Genomic DNA, 22,307 nt, shown 5'->3' on the forward strand with positions numbered 1-22,307 from the left:
AAACAAAACGCGTAAAGCCTCACACTGATAGTGCTCAAATTACCCAGTAGAGCTTACTCGCTCAAATAAGAGGTACAACTGTAGTACTTAGGGATCGAATCACGAGGAGCTAGAGAACCAATTAAATATAATCTACTAATCAATCCTAGGTGAAGTTGGTTTTAAAGATGGAAATGTAAATAGCAATTCCTAAAATAAGCAAGGTAGTTGCTCTAACTAACAATATGATGGGTTGTTTAAATGAAATAAAGAGTGCTAGATTAGGGCTTTTATTCAGGAATGGAGATTATAATGTCTATAAATGCCTAACAAGTTGTTTGCATGATACTATAGAACTCAGTCGCTTAACTCTCAGTGATGTCTCACTGGTTAAATATTCTAGATCTCTGGCCTCAACTGTCGTATGTTGACACAGAAAAAGAGTCGATCGATATCCTTTAGAGATATCGATCGATACACCTTTCGCTCGACGATCGATTCACATGTCGGGATATCGATCGACGGCTTCTAGATATGCCTAGGCATGAGCTGGTAATGAACACTAGATCTCAAGGAGGGCGGTTAGCTCTTCTCCAAGGAGATACTAGTTCAAACAGATAATTCAAGATATCAAAGATCCTAGTGATCTATATTCTAATTAGCTACTCTAGAACAAGCTTAGGGTGCAATCTATTTGATGAATATCACAACTTAGCAATTATAGTTTGGGGCTAATCCCACAAACATATTTAAACCCTAGATCTAACAAGTAAACTACTCAGACATAGCTAAGCAATTCATAACAATAGATAGATGAAAGAATTGCATAGATAGAATAAAGTAGAAATACAAAAGGAGATGACAAATCTCTCCAATCTCTCAAAACAAGTAAAACTCTAGTCTCTCTCTCACACTCTCTTCTTTGTGATAACTTAGACTGTTCAAAGCTTGCTTCTCTCGTAGGTTGCCGTCAAAAACACTTAGCAGAAATATTTAAGCATTTCCATTAGGTTAAAAAGTCGTCAGGGGCAATCTCGTAATTTGGTGAAGTCTTGGTGAAGTAGTCGGATAAACCATTTCGTCCTCGATATCGATCGACAACACTGGATGTGTATCGATCGATTATAATCTTCTAGTACGCGGATCTTCTCAGCTACATCGATCGACAACTCTGGATGAGTATCGATCGATTCTTATCGCAATGTTGACTTCCGACTTGGTCTTGAATGGTCAACTTGGGTGTATCATTTCTTGCACTCCAAAATGCTCCAAAAACATCACTTTATCACGAAACGCTCCTGAACCTGAAAACATAACTAACAGGCTAGAAAACAGATTAAATATATAATAAAACACTAGTATACCATGGTTAAAAACGGGTAAAATCCATGGTATATCAACTCCCCCAGACTTACTCCTTTGCTTGTCCTCAAGCAAAAACAGTAGTCTTTGGAAAAAGTTTGAAAACAGTAGGAACTCAAAGATTCAAAATATTGAAGTCATCACTCTATGGGTTTGCAATTCATATCTAAACATCCTAATCACAGAAGTTCACTATCCCTTATCCTAGCTTAGCAACCAAATTTATCTAGTCTACAACTTAACAAATCTCATATGACATTCCTCTCTACTAACCTCATTTCTTAACATAAAATAAAAGTGCAGGCTTTACCTTGAGAGTATCGATCAAAGGACACATGTATTCAACTCAAACAAGTATCTGAACACACATGTAGTCTTCTCTGATCCATTTCTCCCCTCATCTCTCTTCTCTGAATCCCTTATTAGTTTCAATTTCAACAGGTTTTGATGCCACAAAGGTCATCTAGTCTCTCATTGACATTTGCATTTGTAACTCATACATCTTTGACAAAGTGTAGCGAATACTGGGGTCTCTGGTAATTTACCTATCCCTCGTTTCCACAATGTGTGATCATCTTTGAGATTTAGAATACTGGAGTCGCAGGAGACACTCCTACCCCTCTGCCTCTCAAGAAATCATTTCAATCTTTTATAACATAAACTTAGATCTTTTAGATGCCGAAGAGAGAGAAGGAAGGGAACGAGAAACACACAGACTTTTTACCTTCCAGACTTGTAAGAGAATTCCGGTCCAGTGATTTCCAAGCCCCAAGACAAGCAAATAGTCAGTATTAGTGTTGGAGGTCAGCTTTGGTTCCTTCAAACAATCTCAGCTAGTGTATATAGGTGACAGGTTGATCCACTTTAGCATCTTTAGTACTATCTGCAATCAGTAAATCTAGAATGGTGCTAAAGAGTGGTCAAACAATCAAATATAAATTTATATCAATGTCCCTATTTAATACTTATGTGAAAAATAATTTTGAAAAACATTTTAAATAAAAATCAAAATAAAAATACATATTAGTAAACTCCCCCCAGACTTAAATTACACTGTCCCAGTGTAACACAGCCGAAGTGAGGTAAATAAAATAAATCATAATAAATAAATATAACAAGATATAACGATTAAACCTGATCGACAAGGTGTCGATCGATTCGTAGGGGTGTACGTCGATCGTTAGTAATGGTCGTGTGGTGTCGAGCGATATTAATGGTACGTGTCGGTCGACGGAATCATCATTCTACTCGGATCTTATAAAAAATGCAAAATAAATCCGAAAAATAAAAGTAAAAATGAAAAATAATAAAATAAAAGAAAATAAAAGAAAACATAATAGTGGGTTGCCTCCCACTCAGCGCTTTGTTATAGTCATTTAGCTTGACTTTGGTAGGTGTGTGACTCAGGGGGTGCAGTGGGGGTTGTTGTTTGCTGGTGGGCAAACATTTCCCTCATCTTTGGACTCAGTAGCAGTGAAGCTTCTTGTGGCATCATCTGATCTTTTCCATCTAGGATGTATCTTTGCTAAATCTGCTTTGATGACGTGCAACCTTCTGTCCAAATCTTCCATGTCAAACTGATGCTGATAGAAATCAAATCTTGAATGCTCGGACAGTTTTTCATGTTGTTCTGTGTCGTGCTGGTCATGAATCTGCTGTCTTGATCTGCCAAGGACTCGGTGTCGATCGATGCTACAACTTGTGCGTCGGTCGTTTCGCTGGGAGTTATGTCGGTCGATTCAGTGTCAACTGTGTCGATCGATTCTGAATGCTGTCCTTGGTACTGCAAAGCACGTATATCGCCCTTCATTTGGCGAGTAGTTCTGCATAGGCTGTTCACTCGTGATATACCATGGATTTTACCCATTTTTACCCATGGTATATAAGTATTTTATATACAATTTATTATGTATTGGAGTCTATTTAGAGTATTTACAGGTTCAGGGACGATTTGGAGATATAAGGTGATTTTGGTGCCTTTTGGAGTCCTTAGCAGTGCAGAACTGCACAGACGCTTCATGATGCGGCCATCAAACCAGTGGTTGAACCAGAGGTCAACCAAGCAGTCCAAACCGGCCACTTTGGAGGTACCAGCGACATAGGTCCAGTCCACGGCGTATATCTCGACAACAAAAAAGAGATTTGGAGTAAAAAAAATTTTAATGGATTTTACACTCAAGAAGGAGTCCAACCCAATTGGAATTTCCAGAAAAGCTTACCGGACCAAGGAGTTATGGATTTTACAAACTGGAGGTTCTCCAGCCTATCTAGTTGCGAGTATCAGGCTTTAGAAGTGGATTTAGTCAAAACACGAGGCGGCCTTCTCCAGAATTAATCATGGGCTTCAAGAGGGATTTGTCAGCTATTCAGGAAGTCCTGAATCAGGCGAATTGGTCAAGGGAAAACCAAGATACAATCAATTTCCCAAAACCGATCAAAGCGACATTATTTTGGGAAAGTTGCCAACCAATTCAATTTGGTCCGACCCAAACCTTTCTATGGAAGCCAGGAGACACTCTAAACCAACCAGAAGATAAAGAAGACGTCCAGTGGTGAAGAACGATAAAGACGAACTCATTCCTACCAGAACCGTCACTGGGCATCGAATGTGTATTGATTATAGGAAATTAAATGCCGCCACTAGGAAGGATCATTTTCACATGCCCTTCATCGACCAAATGCTCGAAAGATTAGCGAATCATCAGCACTATTGTTTTCTCGACGGATATTCAGGATTTTTCCAAATCCCTATTCATCCTGAGGATCAGGAAAAGACCACATTCACTTGTCCATATGGTACATTCGCATACCGAAGGATGCCCTTTGGGCTTTGTAATGCTCCTGCTACCTTCCAGAGATGCATGATGTCTATCTTTACAGATATGATCGAGGATTTCATGGAAGTTTTCATGGATGATTTCTCGGTGTATGGATCCGATTTTACATCATGCCTCAACAACTTGTGCAAGGTATTAGCTAGATGTGAGGAGAAAAATCTTGTTCTAAATTGGGAGAAATGCCATTTTATGGTTAACGATGGGATTGTTTTAGGCCACAAGGTATCTGCAGCCGGTATCGAGGTGGATAAAGCTAAAATAGAAGTGATGACAGGTTTGCCAACACCGACCAATGTAAAACATGTAAGAAGCTTTCTGGGACATGCTGGTTTCTACAGGAGATTCATAAAAGATTTTAGCAAAATAACCATACCCCTTACATCTCTCCTGAGCAAAGAAGTCAAATTCAACTTTACCCATGAGTGACTAAGAGCTTTTAAAGAAATTAAGACAGCTCTAGTGACTGCTCCCATTGTGCAAGCTCCGGATTGGAATTTACCTTTCGAAATAATGTGCGACGCAAGCGACTTCGCTGTAGGAGCAGTACTTTGGCAGAAAAAGGATAAGAAGTTACATGTTATCTGCTATGCTAGTAGGACTCTGGATGATGCACAAAGAAACTATGCGACGACCGAAAAGGAGTTACTAGCAGTTGTTTTTGCTTTCGAAAAATTCCGCCCCTACTTAGTTGGCTCAAAAGTAGTTGTCCACGCCGACCACGCTGCCTTGAAATACTTAATGCAGAAGAAAGACGCAAATCCAAGACTTGTGAGATGGATCCTGCTCCTACAAGAATTCGATATCGAAATAAAAGATAAAAGAGGAGTAGAAAACGGAGTTGCTGATCATCTTTCACGAATTAGAGTCGAAGACGATGTTCCAATTGATGACTCACTACCCATAGAAAACGTCTATCAAACGGACTCTCCGTTCATTGGCAACACGTGTTCAACTTTTGAGGAAAAATCGAACGACACCCTGCATGAAGAATCGATGTACACCTTAGACACCAGCGGACCCACACAAAACAAGACTAATTGATAGGTTCTATAAATGTCAATGTTGCATATAACTCTATGCAATCTGAATTTGATTCTCCTGGGGGTAGAAGTCTAAGTCTGGGGGTGCACGCAATTGACGGAAATTTAAAAAACCGACCTTGGTATGCTGATATAGTAAATTATCTAGCTGCTGACGTGGAACCAGAAGGCCTCCAAGGTTACTCAAGGAAAAAGTTCCTACAAGAAGTCAGACGATATCATTGGGACGAACCATATCTCTATAAGCATTGTGCTGACCAGATATATAGACGCTGCATTGCAGAAGTTGAAGTTCCGGATATACTTTTCCACTGTCATGGATCTGATTATGCTGGTCATTTTGCGAGTTTTAAGACAGTGTCAAAAATTCTTCAGGCTGGTTTTTGGTGGCCAACCATGTTTCGTGATGCACAATCTTATATAGCAAAATGTGATCGCTGCCAACGAAGAGGAAAAATCAGCAAAAGACACGAAATGAAACAAAATTTCATATTAGAAGTAGAAGTCTTTGATTGTTGGGGCATCGACTTTATGGGCCCTTTTCCTTCTTCATACGGGAACAAATATATCCTAGTCACTGTCGACTATGTATCTAAGTGGGTAGAAGCAATAGCATCCCCGACAAACGATGCTGCTGTAGTCGTGAAACTTTTCAAAAGCATCATTTTTCCTAGATTCGGAGTTCCTAGAGTGGTAATAAGCGATGGAGGCTCTCATTTTATTAACAAAGTGTTTGATAAGCTGCTTGCGAAGCATGGAGTCCACCATCGAGTAGCTACGCCTTATCATCCTCAGACCAATGGACAAGTAGAAGTTTCAAACCGTCAAATCAAGGAAATCCTGGAAAAAACGGTAGGGAAAACAAGAAAAGATTGGTCCACAAAACTGGATGATGCACTTTGGGCTTATAGAACTGCATTTAAGACGCCACTCGGAACTACACCATTTCACCTACTTTATGGAAAATCATGTCACCTTCTGGTGGAGTTAGAATACAAGGCGGCATGGGCTGTAAAAATGATGAACTTCGACGTCAAACCTGCTAAGGAAAGGAGATTGATTCAGCTGAATGAGTTAGATGAAATCAGATATCACGCTTATGAAAATTCAAAGTTATACAAAGAGAGGACAAAATCTTATCACGACAAGAATATCATATCTAGAAATTTTGAACCGAATGATCAGGTGCTTTTGTATAATTCTCGTTTGGCAATATTTCCTGGAAAATTAAGTTCCCGCTGGTGTGGTCCCTTTACTGTTAAAGAAGTAAGCCCGTCTGGAGCCATAGTGCTAATCAACTCTAAGGGAGAAGAGTTCAGGGTGAATGGACAAAGAGTAAAGCACTATTGGGCGGAAGCAGAGAGACCAGACAGACAAATTACAAGTCTTGGACTGCCACCTACCAATTGATATAACATGACCGTCGAGCTTCAATGATGTAAAACAAGCGCTGAGTGGGAGGCAACCCACTATTAGGTAATTTCTTCAAAGTTTAGTTTAGATTATTACTAATTTTTGCTTCTTGTTAAAAAAAAAAAAAAGAAAAGAAAGAAAACAGATCCAAGTAGACGATTGCTCATCACATCGACCAATGAGACCATGTTGATATCGTTCGACAGCGCTTCAGGTACAATGATCGATTGTCACTTCTTTCTGTCGATCGACACAGACATCAGCGAGCTGGTATGTCGTTCTTACTTGTAATTTAAGTCTGGGGGGATTACTAACGATTATCTACTTTATGAGTCTTATTTAAAACGTTTTCAAAAAAAAGTTTTTATTGAGTCAAGAAGGGGATGATGATCTTATTCGATTTATTACTTGTCATCTAACCACTCTTTAGACCAGTCTTAGATTTACTAACTGCAGAAGTACTAGAGATACTAAAGTGGATCAACCAGTCAACTATGTTTGCGATTTCTGAGATTGTTTGAAGGAACCAAAGCTGACCTCCAACCTAATTTGACATGATTTGCTTGTCTTGGGGCTTGGTATACAAGGGATCGGAATCCTCCTGCAAGTCTGGAAGGTACTGTCTATGTGTTTCTGGTTCCCTTCCTTCTCTCTCTTCGGCATCTCAAAGATCTAAGTTTTAAAGTTAAATAAAAGATTGAAATGATTTCTTGAGAGGCAGAGGGGTAGGAGTGTCTCCAGCGACCCTATTATTCTAAATCTCAAGGATGATCACACATTTTGGAAGCGAGGGGTAGGTACATTACCCATGACCCCACTATTCGCCTACACTTTGCCCAAAAAGTTACATGGAATGCATTAGTTGCAAGAAATGTATGAGTTATGAGAATGTATGCAATGTCAATGATATGAAATAGATGGTCTGAATCAACATCGAAATTCATTGAAACTGAAACTAATAAGAGATTCAGAGAAGAGAGTGAGGGGAGAAAAGGATCAGAGAAGACTACATGTGTGTTCAGAAACTTGGTTGAGTTGAATCCATGTGTCCTGTAATCGATACTCCCAAGGTAAAGCATACACTTTTATTTTTATGCAAGAAATGAGGTTAGTAGAGGGGATTGTCAGACATGACCTGTTAGGTTATGGAACTAGTGGAATTTGGTTGCTATACTAGGATATTGTATAATGTGCTTCTAAGGTTAGGATGTTTAATGATTTGGTTTGCACTACTAGAGAGATGATGAACTGAGTTTTTAAAATCCTTTGAGTCCCTGCTGTTTTCAAATCTCTTTCAGAGAGACTGCATGTTTGTTTTGCTTAAGGACAAGCAAAAGGGTAAGTCTGGGGGAGTTGATATACCATGGATTTTACCCATTTTTACCCATGGTATATAAGTATTTTATATACAATTTATTATGTATTGGAGTCTATTTAGAGTATTTACAGGTTCAGGGACGATTTGGAGATATAAGGTGATTTTGGTGCTTTTTGGAGTCTTTCGTAGTGCAGAACTGCACAGACGCTTCAGATGTTTAGCTCTCGATGGAGACCTTTCCATCGTTGGATTTAGCCCATCTTTTGACACAAGATAGAGCGTTGAGTTATATTTCCAATTCCACCGGTTTGAGGTCAATCCAACGGTTAGATCAGAAGGTATGCCCATTTTACTGAAGAGTGGTCAGTCTGCCTCGCGAGAGGAAGCTGTCGAGAAGAAGATTGTATGTCGATCGATGCAGCACACTGCATGTCGATCGACAGGGACATCAGAATGTGGGCTGAATATATTTTATGGCCAACTGAAGCCCATAAGTAACCACAAATTACCCTTATGCCCTTGGTCGACCAGAAACCCTATTTTACTGTTTTCTAAGCCATTGTTGGCTGCTATGCTTCATACTATTCTAGAGAGAGAGAAAGCTTAGGATTGGAGTGAGAGATTTGAGCACCTTGAGAGAGGGAAGATCTTGAACTCCCTTGTTTCTTTACTTTGTTCTTCTCTTATTTATTCTATTGCAGTATTATTCAGACCATCATAATGTTTCTTATGAATATGTTTGAGTAGTCTCATTGTTAGATTTAGGTTTCTCATAAGGTTGACTCATGTATTGCAAATAAACCATTGTTAGGGTGTTTAAAATATATTTCTTCATCTAGTTGTTCTTAATACTTTGTTTGGGATTAGTCATCCTTGACCTAGATCTTAGGATTAAATTGGATAAGTGTGAACTTAGCAATTTCCTGAAAACTAAACTAGTATGTTCTAATCTGACTGAGAACAAACGAGAGTTGTTCCTACACTACAAGAAAACATGTGTGTTGCAAGGGAAAAAAACATCGCAATTCCGTTGCAAATCGCGATTTGCAACGAATTTGCAAGGAAAGTCGTTTCCTTGCAAATCCTTACTCGCAAATAAAAAATGCTTGCAATACCCTCGTAAATTTGCAACAGAAAATGGCTCCTCGCAAATTTGCAACGGAATATGATTGCTCGCATATTTGCAACGGAAAATGGTTCTTCGCAAATTTGCAACGGAATATGATTCGTTGCAATTTGCAACGGAATATGCTTCGTTGCAAATTTGCAACGGAATATGTTTAGTTGCAAATTTTCGATAGATTTACGAAACACAGTTTTTTCGCAACTTTTTGAAAAATATTATTCTTTTTATTATTTATATAATCAAAATTGAAAAATAAAAATAAAAAATCACAAAAAAAAACATTTTAAATTTCCTCGCAGTTCATTGTAACTAATTTTATAAAACGTTTTACAATTAAATCCGGTTTACAAACTAAACCAGAATTTAAAAAAAAAAAGTAAAACCAGAAAAAAAAACTAAATCTAATCTTGAAGCTTCAAGCCGCGTCCTCGACCTCACCAGATCTCAGATCTTCTTCTTCCTCTTCCAACCTCAAGTCGTGTGACGTGAATCCAACGACCACCACATCTACCACAAATCTTCTTAGTCTTCTTCTAGCAAATCCATCGACCACCGTATCATCTTCTTCTGCCGCAAAAACTCCTTTATAAGGAACAGAGATAAAGTGAGAACGAAAACACACGCGCACACACACACACACAGAGAGAGAGAGAGAGAGATTACACAGGAGGAGACGAGGAGAGGAGGAACTGTGGCGAGGAGGTGACGAGGGTGTTCGTGAGTAGAAGAGAGATGTAGATAAGATGAGGTGACGAAGGCCACGGGCTAGAGCTCGGCAGCGATGGGCCAAGAGCTTTCCATCTCTTCTGTCTAAAAATCACAAGAAGCAAGATTAGATCTGGTGGAGCTTAAAAGTACTTTGTTTGCAACAAAAATATATGTAAAGGGCTTCTTCTTCTACTTACCTTTAACGATTATTTCTGGTGAAGATAAAGAGAACTGGTTCTTGAACCTTATATGTACACTTTCTCCTTCTCCAATGCTCTTTTGTGGTGAGGAACTCTGGTAACTGAAATGGTAAAGTCAAAATTTGAGAGAGAGAGACGATTGGAAAAGCAGAGAGAATGATAAAGAAAGAAATGTGAGAGAAGAAAAGAAATCTGATTCGTTGGATTAAATGTATTCTACGGACAAGATTAGAATCCTTGCACATGTGGCTAGACCAATCACAATTTTCCTTGTTTTCTTTTAGTTTTTATTTATCTTTATAAAGTATCTTGTTATTAGAGAACGAGGTAAGGTTTAAATTTTAATGGTTCGTAGGTTTGTGTTTAATGATGCACAAAAAAGTTTCTGTTTAATCTTTCAAAAAACTAATTTGATAACTTTAGTAAGTGTTATGAATTATTTACTTATATTATTTACTTTTTATTTAGTATTTAGTGTTTTAGATTTCATCATTATTTTAAAATATACTGATTTTATTTAAAGGTTATAAAGTGTATAATTTTATGATTTAGTTTAAAAAGTGTTATAACTTTTGGAGTGTTGGATATTAGCTTCAGTATATGATTTTTGTTTAATTGTTAAGTTTTAATGTATCATGATATAGAGTTTAGAATATGATATAGGACTTAGAGTATATAAAGGGTTTGAAATATATAGTTTAGGGTTTAGATTTAAGATTGAAGAATTTGAGTTTAAAAAGATTAGATTTAGAGTTTAGGTTTAATATTTGAGTTTTACCATTTATGTTTGAAGATTAAATTTATTATTATGTTGTATGATTTAGTTTTGAGGTTTAGAGTTTAGGGTATAAAAAACTAATTAGTGATTTGGGGTATAGAGTTTATATATATATTCTAGGGTTGTAGATATAGTTTTAGAGTTTAGATTACTGATTTTGTTTTGTGTTGTTTTGTGTTTTTTTAATTTTGAAGTGTCTAATGTAAAATTTTAAATTTGTATATAGTTTGTGATATTATATATATTACAAAAATATTTTTTAATTTAAATTTTGAGTTGGGAAAATTATTTTGCGAGGGAAATGCAATGGACCCCTCAAAATTCTCTCGCAAATTTTTGATTTGCAAAGAATCCCTTCCAAAATCCTTGATGAAACCCGAACCGTTCAAATTCCGGAAAGATGGATTTGCAAGAAAATTGCAAGAGATTTCTCGCAAATCTCTTGCAATTTGCGAGGGAATTTGCAACCCTCGCAAATTTGCAACGGTTTTGCGAGGGTTCCATTGCAAGTCCCTTGCAAATCCATGTCAATGTATTTTAGGGTTTTGTTTGAGGTTTTGTTATGTTTTCAGACTGTATTACTTTATGTATCTGGTTTCAAAAAACAACTTGTGTGAAAATATGTTTAACATTTTCTAGAAATTTAGTTGACGTATATTAGTTACATAAGTTATAAGATTTAGATGTTAAGTACTTCGTAATAGTAGTTTCACGAATTAAGTTTATAACCATAATTGATTAAATTTCTGAAAATATTTTTGACATACATTTTAAACACTAAATAGTTCAATAAAATGTGCTATCCGACACCAAAATCCTTGATGAAACCCAAACCGTTCAAGTTCCGGAAAGATGGATTTGCAAGGAAATTGCAAGGGATCTCTCGCAAATCCCTTGCAAATTTGCGAGGGAATTTGCAACCCTCGCAAATTTGCAAGGGATTTGCGAGGATTCCATTGCAAGTCCCTTGCAAATCCATGTCAATGTATTTTAGAGTTTCGTTTGAGGTTTTGTTGTGTTTTCAGACTGTATTATTTTATGTATCCGGTTTCAAAAAACAATTTATGTGAAAATATGTTTAACTTTTTCCAGAAATTTAGTTGACGTATATTAATTACATAAGTTATAAGGTTTGGATGTTAAGTACTTCGTAATAGTAGTTTCACGAATTAAGTTTATAACCATAATTGATTAAATTTCTGAAAATTTTTTTGACATACATTTTAAACACTAAATAGTTCAATAAAATGTGCTATCCGACATCAAAATCCTTGATGAAACCCTAACCGTTCAAGTTCCGGAAAGATGGATTTGCAAGGAAATTGCAATGGACCTCTCGCAAATCCCTTGCAAATTTGCGAGGGAATTTGCAACCCTCGCAAATTTGCAAGGGATTTGCGAGGATTCCATTGCAAGTCCCTTGCAAATCCATGTCAATGTATTTTAGGGGTTCTTTTGAGGTTTTGTTGTGTTTTCAGACTGTATTATTTTATGTATCCGGTTTCAAAAAACAATTTATGTGAAAATATGTTTAACTTTTTCCAGAAATTTGGTTGACATATATTAATTACATAAGTTATAAGGTTTGGATGTTAAGTACTTCGTAATAGCAGTTTCACGAATTAAGTTTATAACCATAATTGATTAAATTTCTGAAAATATTTTTGACATACATTTGAAACACTAAATAGTTCAATAAAATGTGCTATCCGACACCAAACTCTTTGATGAAACCCAAACCGTTCGAATTCCGTAAAACATGGATTTGCAAGGAAATTGCAATGGACCTCTCGCAAATCCCTTGCAAATTTGCGAGGGAATTTGCAACCCTCGCAAATTTGCAAGGGATTTGCGAGGGTTCCATTGCAAGTCCCTTGCAAATCCATGTCAATGTATTTTAGGGGCTCGTTTGAGGTTTTGTTTTGTTTTCGGACTGTATTATTTGATATATTCGGTTTCAAAAAAAATTATGTGAAAGTATGTTTAAAATTTTTCAGAAATTTAGTTGACGTATATTAATTACATAAGTTATAAGGTTTAAATGTTAAGTACTTCGTAATAGTAGTTTCGGGAACTAAATTCATAACCATAGTTGATTAAATTTTTGAAAATATTTTTCGATATACATTTTAAACACTAAATAATTTAATAAAATATATTATCCGACACCAAAATCCTTGATGAAAATCAAACCGTTCAAATTCCAGAAAGATAGACTTTTCAAGAAAATTACAATATATTGTATACACAAGTCTAGTCTCTTGCAAATACATCATAAATTTTTGAAGGAATGAAGAGGAACTAAGAGTGACTTGCAAAGTTCTCACAATATTCTTGCAAATTTGCAAGGAAATATTTTTCTCGCAAATTTGCGAGGGACTTGCGAGGATTCTGTAAATTCCCTTGCAAATCCCTCGCAAAACTGCGAGAGAATAGTTTCCTCGCAAATTTGCAAGGAATTTGCGAGAATTATATTTTTCCTCGCAATTACGTTGCAAATGCATCGCGAATTTGCTTGGAAATTTTTCCGTTGCAAATTTCCCTTGCAAATGGGCTGTTTTCTTGTAGTGCTAGTTATATTAGAGAACCCATCAAACCTGATCTTAAGGCTCGCTGGAAGCAATATCGATTGGCGCAACTAGGGTTGTATCGGTCGATATTGTGAAAGGTGCATCGATCGATGTTCCATTGAATTATCGATCGACACTTTCTTATGATCATCGAACAAGAGTTGATGACCCGAGATCCAAGCGTAGTTAATCATTTGATTAAACTAAAAGTTTGAGTTCAGAACTATGAATACTAAAAACCCTAATTAACTTGCAAAATTTTCACACCTGTGATAATATCTAAATCTAGCTACCTTTCCTTCTGTTAACAATCTCAAATCAAATCAATCGAGCAACTGCCTTGCTCACCATTTAATTTACTATTTAAGACATATTTATCCAGCTTTATTTTAATACTATTTAATCTATTGTATAATCCTTGAGTCTCTGTGGATTCGATCCCTAAGTATTACAATTGAACCTCTTATTTGAGAGAGTAATTCACTCCTTAGGGTAATTTGAGTGATATCAACTCGTTCGTTGACAGTGTCCTCAATGTCATCACAGGTCCCGTTGAGTCTCCTCTCCATAGCATTCATAGCTTCGTACAGCTCGTGCTTGATCTGATCAACTTCTGCTGTAGTACATGCTCTCTTCGCTGGTGGTGGCTCGATGTCGATCGATATCGGTCTAGGCTTGTCGATCAATGTCGCGTTTCTCTCACGAAGACCAAGATGATCTTGAACTCTGCTCATGTCTTGTTGTAGCTCGTTCAGCTGTTGTGACAGTGTATCCTGGTATCACATGATATGTGAACTGAAATGATCGTGTTTTTCCTCGTATGCTTTCATCCTATCTTCCAGTGCTGCGAACCTTGTGTCGATCGACGGTGAAGACTGTGTGTCGATTGATAGAAAAGTAGCAATCTGAGCCTGATCCTTCTTGCGAATTGATGCTAGCTCTTTCTGTAGAAGATCGATCCTCTTGCTTAACCATTCGACATTATTGTTGAGAGGGCTGTAGACGTCTCCAATCCGTGTATTGATGTAAGCAATCTCCCATTCATCTCTCTTAGGTGATGAACATTCTGGTCGGTCCTTGGATGTAGTCTTGCCGATGTCGATCGATGGTACATGTACTGTGTCGATCGATACTGGTGGCGTAGCTTCCTTCTTAAGCATGGTTAATATGTTTCCAAGCTCCATTCTTATCTCAGCCATGTCACTTTGGAAATCCTTGTAGCTGATATCCAAAGGCTGGAAAGTGTCTTCCAGCAATGTGCGCATGTCTGCCTCAAGGTGTACCTGAGCTCTCCATACATCAGTCACCATATCATTTATCTCCTCTCTATTGTAGGGTACTGGTGGTGGTCTGTATGCATGGTAAGGGCATATGTGTTTTGGAAGGCGTAAGCAACCTTTGTGAAAAAGAGATGCTCTCTCCAGAATTCTCCTTATGTGCTCCTTGGTAACAGGGATGATTTCGACATCATATTCATCCTTTGCTTCCCCTTTGAATCTCTTGGATCCATCAGTATTAAAGGCACGTCGTCCAAACTCCAATCGTCTGTCGGGCGATCTGACTCTTGCTCTGTCGATCGATCTGGGATATCCACCGTCGATCGACGGTGATGAAACGATGTCGATCGATGGTGAACTCCTGGGTTGACCGAAGCTTTGAGGAACTGTATCCTCCCTTGTGGTGACGTGGTGGTTGTCCTAGACGTGACCTAGGATGTCTGGATGGCCACGTTGCTGTGTGAACAGGTTTTCTGGTCCATTAGAACTTTGGAGGATGTCTGCTATGTCTTCGCTGGTTATGTGCAGAACTATTCCATCCATTTCTCTTGCATAGCCATATGTGTCCCTGAATATTCTAAAATCATCAGGTGTTAGTGAAACATTCCTGATATCATAAGGATCATGAAATCGAGATTAAGCTCTGTTGAAGGCGTCGATCGATGGTGATGTGGTGGTGGCGATCGACGGTGATCGTCTAGCTGCATGGTTGGATCGATTGTTCATGGTGTTGCAGTCCTCCATTGTTAAGTTTTTGAATGCTGGAAGCTGCTGGGTATAAGGTGTTAAGGTTTGAATTTTCGTGGCTGGTGTTGTCAACCTTATATACCCATGTGTTGCCCTAATCGGTGAAATTCCAACTTTGTCCTTTAAGTCGTCGGGGTTAATATCGATCGATGTGATACTGGCGATGTCGATCGATGGACGATGTCGTTTTGCTGGATGGAGTAGATAATCGATCGATGGTGGACGCTTGATGTCGATCGATTTTGGGAATCGATTTGCAAATCTATCATTCTCCAAGTAATTTTCCCAAGCTCTCTCTTCCCAATAATCTGCATCATGTTCTTCACTGTGGTCTGCACTGTGGAAAGATCTAGCTATATCTACTGCAAAACTCTCATGAAATCCGCTATCTGCCCAACTCCTTACTGAGTAATCATCTTCTTTACTGATGGGTGGGATGGCGAAATTCGGGTAGCAATGATCTGGTAGATCGAGTTCATCATCTGGTGGGTCTCTGTCGATCGACAATCCATGTTTGGTGTCGATCTCCTCTGACTTGCTGGTGTCGATCGATGAAGTTAAGGTGCTGTCGATCGATCCCGAGTACTCTGTCTCGTACTCGACTTCACAATGACAAACTGCAATGATACCAAGATCATCTTCTTTTACCACGGTTTTGGCTGGTGGTTTTCCAAGCTTGACAGGGTCGTAGTGGATTCTGGATCTATCATAGTCAAGCACATCCTGTTGGTGTTCATGTCACATATAGCTCCTATTGTAGCCATAAATGCTCTTCCAAGTAAGAGGGAAGAGTTCCACTTTAGCTTGATGTCTAGGACATGAAAATCCACAGGGACGATAGCATGACCAATCTGAACTTCCAGGTCTCTGATCAAGCCTCCATAGTTTTTCTGAGTGTAATCCACAAATGTAAAGATCTCTGGTGAAGGCTCTACTTGCAGACCCAGATGGTCTGCCATGACCTTTGGTAAGATGCTAACTGATGAACCAGTGTCACATAGTGCATGAGTAAATTCAATCCCTTGTACTACAAAGGGTATTGCAAACTTCCCAGGATCACTCTTCTTCTTCAAAGTAATCATTTTCCTCATATCTTCTCTGACATTGTCAAACCTTCTTCTAATGTCATTTTCAGTCTCCCTTGTTACTCTGAAGAACATCCACAATCTACTTGTGAAGTAAACCTCCTCAAATGGTTTCTCTGGTGGGATTCTGATAACTCTCTTAGTGAAACCATCAATCTCCTTTTCATTAGCTTCCCTCTTAAGGTTCTTAGGAATCTTCTCCTTTCTACTCCTTAACCTTCTTCCTTCAGTTCCCTCTGATGTAGGTGTAGTGTCTGAAGGGTTACCAGTAGTCTCTGTAGGGTTAGCTTGTGGTTTCGGTGTGGGTCTGAGTGCATTGATTCGGTTGCTGTCTATCGATGGTAGTTGCACTCGGTATGTGAGAGGTGTGTGTCGATTGATAGGTGGTGAAAATGGTCGATCAATACGTTTCTCATCTTTGTGTCGATCGATGAGTGGCTCATCTCGTCGGTCGATATCTTTGTAGGTGTGTGTGGGTGAGGATGTGAAGCCGTGAATTCAGCATGTGTCAATATCCTAACCGCGTTGCAATCTGCAGTCGTACCGGAAATGACATCGTTGGTGTCGATCGATGTGGACTAGTTGGTGTCGATCGACACCATTGTGATCCTCCGAAACTTAGTGAACTTTCCACTTCAAAGTCTCCTTCTTGTAGCTTCTTTTGTTTCACCACTTGCCAGAAATCATCATCTATAATGGCATTCACGTGGTGTTTCCTGCTTCTTTCCCCTACTTCCTTAGAAGTTTCAATTCTCCTGGTCTTCAGTCTGGACAATTTGTGTCTCAAGTTTCTTAACTTGAGTGCAAATGGTGTCTATCCTTGTGGTCAGATTGTTGAAGACAGAGTCAATCTTCCCATTGAATTCTAATGTAAGCTTCTGCTGACCTTCTAGAACTCTATCAATCATGGCATCAAACTTACTCTGCTGGGTGGGTGGTGGTGGGTTTTGGTAAGCTGAGTTGCCGTAGTTCCTGGTGTTGGTGAAGGGTTTCTGATACTGTGAACTCTGGTTGTAGTTACTCTTCTGACCACTGCCAAAAAAGTTTATGTTTCCACTCTGGTTTCCATATCTCTGAAATCCAGTACCTCCAATGTAGTTCACATCTTCCTTTGTATCATCTTCTCTATCCTCTCCTTCTTCAGCTGAGCAGACAGGCTTCCCCAGAAATGCATGTAAAGCATCTATCTTGACTATGACTTCATTCATCTGGTCTTCCCTGATGGCTGCAACCGATTTCTTCTTGTCAGAGTCAGTGTTCTTGGTGTTGCTGCTGTTGGCTAGGTTCTCAATAAGTCTCACAGCCTCTATTGGATTCCTGGTGTTGAAGTTCTCCTCGCTAACAGTATCAAGAGCCATCTGATACCTCAAGGTGATACCTCTGTAGAAAGTGCTTAGCGGCTGCACTTCATTTAATCCATGGTGTGGACAGTCTCGCTGGAAGAACTTAAATCTGATCTACTCGTCTTTAAAAGTCTCACCAGGCTTTTGCGTGAAAGTGGCTATTTTGCTCCTTAAGTCTTCAGCGCGTGCCTCATCAAAGAAATTACGTAGGAAGGCGTTTTTGATGTCGGCCCAGGATGTCAATGATCCTGTAGGTAGCTGCTTGAGCCAGTGTGAAGCTTCTCCAATCAGTGAGTATTTGAAGAGCTTGCAAAGTAGGTAGTCCTCAAGGACTCCATCCATACGAATAGCAGCGATAAGATCCTCGAACCTCTCCAGATGGTCCATAGGATGCTCGTGTGATAACCCAGAATAAGGTATCTGAGACACGAGAGAGTAGTACTGAGGCTTGAGCTCGAAGTTCGGCTTCTGAATCTCTGGAAGTCGAATAGCTGATCTGTTGGTGTAGTACTCGTCTGGACGATTGTAGTCTGCCAACGATCGTGTTTGAGCTTCTCCTGTAGCCTCAGCTTCAGGCTCAGGGATTATGTTTCCCTGTGCATCTAGCTTCTGACATGTTGCATTACGCATATGACCATCTTGGTCATACATGTTTCCATTATCGCCCTGCGTGAGAATAACAATCGTAACCATGCCTCGCGGGTTAGTATCGATCGATGTACGCTGGGTAGTATCGAACGATGTGGATCGGCGATCGGTATCGGTCGACGATGCTGTCTGAGTGTCGGTCAACGGTTGAACGTGAATATCAGTCGACGGTACTGCGGTTCTGTCGATCGATGCGGAGCGTAGGTCTTTGCGGATTGAACGTTCCAAGTGTGCAAGGTCTTCTGAGAATAGTAGTTGATTTCCCTTATTGCTTCTGGTACTGCTGGGCATGTACCTGAAAAGACAAGAAAAATTTTAATCAGAAATGGGGTAAAAAGAAAAACCTAAAATTGATAAAATTAAATCTAATGGCGATCAAATCTCCCCGGCAACGGCGCCAAATTTGATAGTGCTCAAATTACCCAGTAGAGCTTACTCTCTCAAATAAGAGGTACAGCTGTAGTAATTAGGGATCGAATCACGAGGAGCTAGGGAACCAATTAAATATAATCTACTAATCAATCCTAGGTAAAGTTGGTTTTAAAGATGGAAATGTAAATAGCAATTCCTAAAATGAGCAAGGTAGTTGCTCTAACTAACAATATGATAGGTTGTTTAAATGAAATAAAGAGTGCTAGACTTAGGGCTTTTATTCAGGAATGGAGATTATAATGTCTATAAATGCCTAACAAGTTGTTTGCATGATATTATAGAACTCAGTCGCTTAACTCTCAGTGATGTCTCACTGGTTAACACTACAAGAAAAAGTGGTATTGATAGCACATTATGATAGCATTGTTTTCCGAAGTGCTATGAAAAATCAAAAAAAAAATTGAGTTTGTATCGATAGCAGTTTATTAATGCTATCATGTAAAATTAGTGAGCGGGAAGAAAAGATCACTAATACCGCCAATATTAAAGTGGAAATTAGAAACCTGACAAAATATAATTTTTTATATTTTTTCGATAGCATATTATGATAGCATTGTTTTGAGACATGCTATGAAAAATTCAATTTTCAATCTTTAAAGTCTCATACACTAAACATGTTTTAAACCCTAAACTCTAAACACATAAACCTTTAAACTCTAATCTTTCATACCATAACCTGAAACTATAAACTTAAACACAAAGTTATTTCTTTTGATCTTAATTTTTACCTTTCAAAACACAACCTTTAAATCTTTAATTAAATTCTATACCCTAAACTCTATACATAAACCTTATACTCCAAATCATAAATATACACTAACATATTGTATTTAACACTCCTACTGTTCATACTCCAGTCAAAATATTAAATTAAATTCAAAATTGAGTTATTTTCAAAGTTTGATATAAAAGTCTTAAAATCAACCCTTAAAATTACACTTCAAATTCTATGTCTAAACTTTACATCCAAATAATAATCTAAATATCAATCTACTATTTTCAAACTTAAACACCAAACCTTAATACGAACTATCAATTTGTTTTCTTAAAAAAACTCAAATCTTACCCTTACTCTAAACCCCATATATTTATTCATAAATTAAACTTCAAAATCTAATATTATCTACTTAAATCTTAAAAAACATACCTACACTCATATTTTCAAAGTAATACAAAATTATACCAAAACCAATTTTTTTACTCAAAACACTCTAACATAAATATTAATCTTAAATTTTGTTCAATATTATAACTATTTTATAGTTGTACACAATTTATTCTACTTTAAATTTAGCACCAAAACTCTATTTCTTAAACCCTTAACTTCATTTATTTTATTCTAACTCTGAATTTTAATTTCAAATTTAAACTTATAACCAATGCTATATATCTTAAACCCTAAACTCTATTTTATACCTAAATATCAATATCAAAGTTTAACTTTTAAAGTTATAAATTTAAATCTAAAAATTTTATATTGTAAATTATAAAATTTTGATGTTTTCTCAAAATGTGTTTTTTTGTTTACGAAACTATATTATAATTATTTTATATATTAAAACACAAAATAGAATAGGGAACAATAGCATTAAAAAAAATGAAATAGCTTTAAAAATCTGATTGGTGAGCATAAATTGACCAATCAAATAGAAAGGTGAGGATAGCTAATATTGACCATTGATTTAATTTTTTTGAACGGTCCAGATTCATTGTGCTTCTTCCCTCTCTCTCTCTCTCTCTCGTCTCTTTTCAGATTCACAAAAAAAAACATTGTGTTTCATCTTCCTTCTTTCTCTCTATCTCTCTCTGGTATCTTCAATTATTTGAAACGTGAAAACTCATCTGTCACCACCAACCCTCAGCCATCTCCTTTTCTCTCCCTGGAGCCATTATGCTCATCACAACCCACCACCACCAGGTCCACCACCGTCGCCGTCATCCAGGTCTGGAGCTCGCCCCATAGTCACCGGCATCAAGTCTCCCTGTCGTCGTCTCGAGCTCACTCCGTCGTCACCGTCTCGAGCTCGCTCCGTCGTCAAAGGTGGGGCCGGAGGAGGAAGGAGGCGGGCAGTTCACGACAGTGCGAAGGGATCCGGCTGGAGGCGTAAGGGCTCAAGGCGGCTGGAGCCACCACCACAGGTCACTTCTCACTGTCTCTCACTCTCTTTCTCTGTGGTTTGATTTTTTTATCTGTTGTTCTTGTTACAGGAAGGTGGACAAGGAAGAAGAGTAGGAGGGTAGCAGAAGCAGTGGGTCGTTAGTTGGAGTCTAGCGGGAGAGAAGAGATGAGCTAGAGTTTGTTCAGAGACGAGGGAGGAGAGATAGATGAGAAGCACCAGAGGATTAGCTGATGGTGGTGGAAGAGAAGAGCTTGACGGTGAAGACGATGAAGTAGCAGAAGAAGAAGAAGAAAAATCGTTGACGGCATAGATTCTATTCTGTAGGGTTAAATTTTTTTTAGGTTAAGTTTTAGGTTTAGATTTCTAAACCGATATTATTTGTAAACCAAGATTTACTTAATAAACCAATTTCAATATCAAACCATTCATTATGTTAAAAATCGAATATATATTTTTATTATATTAAATTTAATTAATAATTTTAAAATATAAATAAAAATAATAAAAACCTGTAATAGCAAATAGTAAAAACAACGCTATCATAGCTTTCCGATGTAATAGCCTTTAGAAAACTGCTATCATAGACAGAAAACCTATTATAGCTGGGGCAGACATAGCGGTTCATAATATGCTATCTATGACATATGATAGCGGTTGTTTCCTGCTATCAATACCATTTTTTTTGTAGTGTAAATAATCTAGATCTCTGGTCTCAACTGTCGTATGTTGACACAGAAAAAGAGTCGATCGATATCCTTTAGAGATATCGATCTATACACCTTTCGCTAGGCGATCGATTCACCTGTCGGGATATCGATCGACGGCTTCTAGATATGCCTAGGCGCGAGCTGATAATGAACACTAGATTTCAAGGCGGGCGGTTAGCTCTTCTCCAAGGAGATACTAGTTCAAACAGATAATTCAAGATATCAAAGATCCTAGTGATCTATATTCTAGTTAGCTACTCTAGAACAAGCTTAGGGTGCAATCTATTTGATGAATATCACAACTTAGCAATTATAGTTTGGGGCTAATCCCACAAACCTATTTAAACCCTAGATCTAACAAGTAAACTACTCAGACATAGCTAAGCAATTCATAACAATAGATAGATGAAAGAATTGCATAGATAGAATAAAGTAGAAATACAAAAGGAGATGACAAATCTCTCCAATCTCTCAAAACAAATAAAACTCTAGTCTCTCTCTCACACTCTCTGCTTTGTGATAACTTAGACTCTTCAAAGCTTGCTTCTCTCGAAGGTTGCCGTCAAAAACACTTAGCAGGAATATTTAAGCATTTCCATTAAGTTAAAAACTCGTCA

The 22,307-nt window shown here is 38.0% G+C and overlaps 2 long non-coding RNA genes across 2 annotated transcripts; one reads left to right on the forward strand and one right to left on the reverse strand.

The window, feature by feature from the left end:
- Nucleotides 1-9,356: 9,356 nt before the first annotated feature.
- Nucleotides 9,357-10,149, reverse strand: LOC108810697 (uncharacterized). The gene is made up of 3 exons (XR_001943162.2): nt 9,981-10,149; nt 9,739-9,885; nt 9,357-9,657 (listed from the first exon to the last, which is right to left on the reverse strand). It is a non-coding gene; the product is annotated as an uncharacterized LOC108810697 (long non-coding RNA).
- A 10,234-nt stretch (nt 10,150-20,383) lies between these two features.
- LOC108814642 (uncharacterized) lies at nt 20,384-21,407 on the forward strand. Its single transcript, XR_001943674.2, has 2 exons — nt 20,384-21,002; nt 21,072-21,407. It is a non-coding gene; the product is annotated as an uncharacterized LOC108814642 (long non-coding RNA).
- Nucleotides 21,408-22,307: the final 900 nt, after the last annotated feature.

Source organism: Raphanus sativus, chromosome 6 (genome assembly GCF_000801105.2).
Source record: "Raphanus sativus cultivar WK10039 chromosome 6, ASM80110v3, whole genome shotgun sequence".
Taxonomy (NCBI): Eukaryota; Viridiplantae; Streptophyta; class Magnoliopsida; order Brassicales; family Brassicaceae; genus Raphanus; species Raphanus sativus.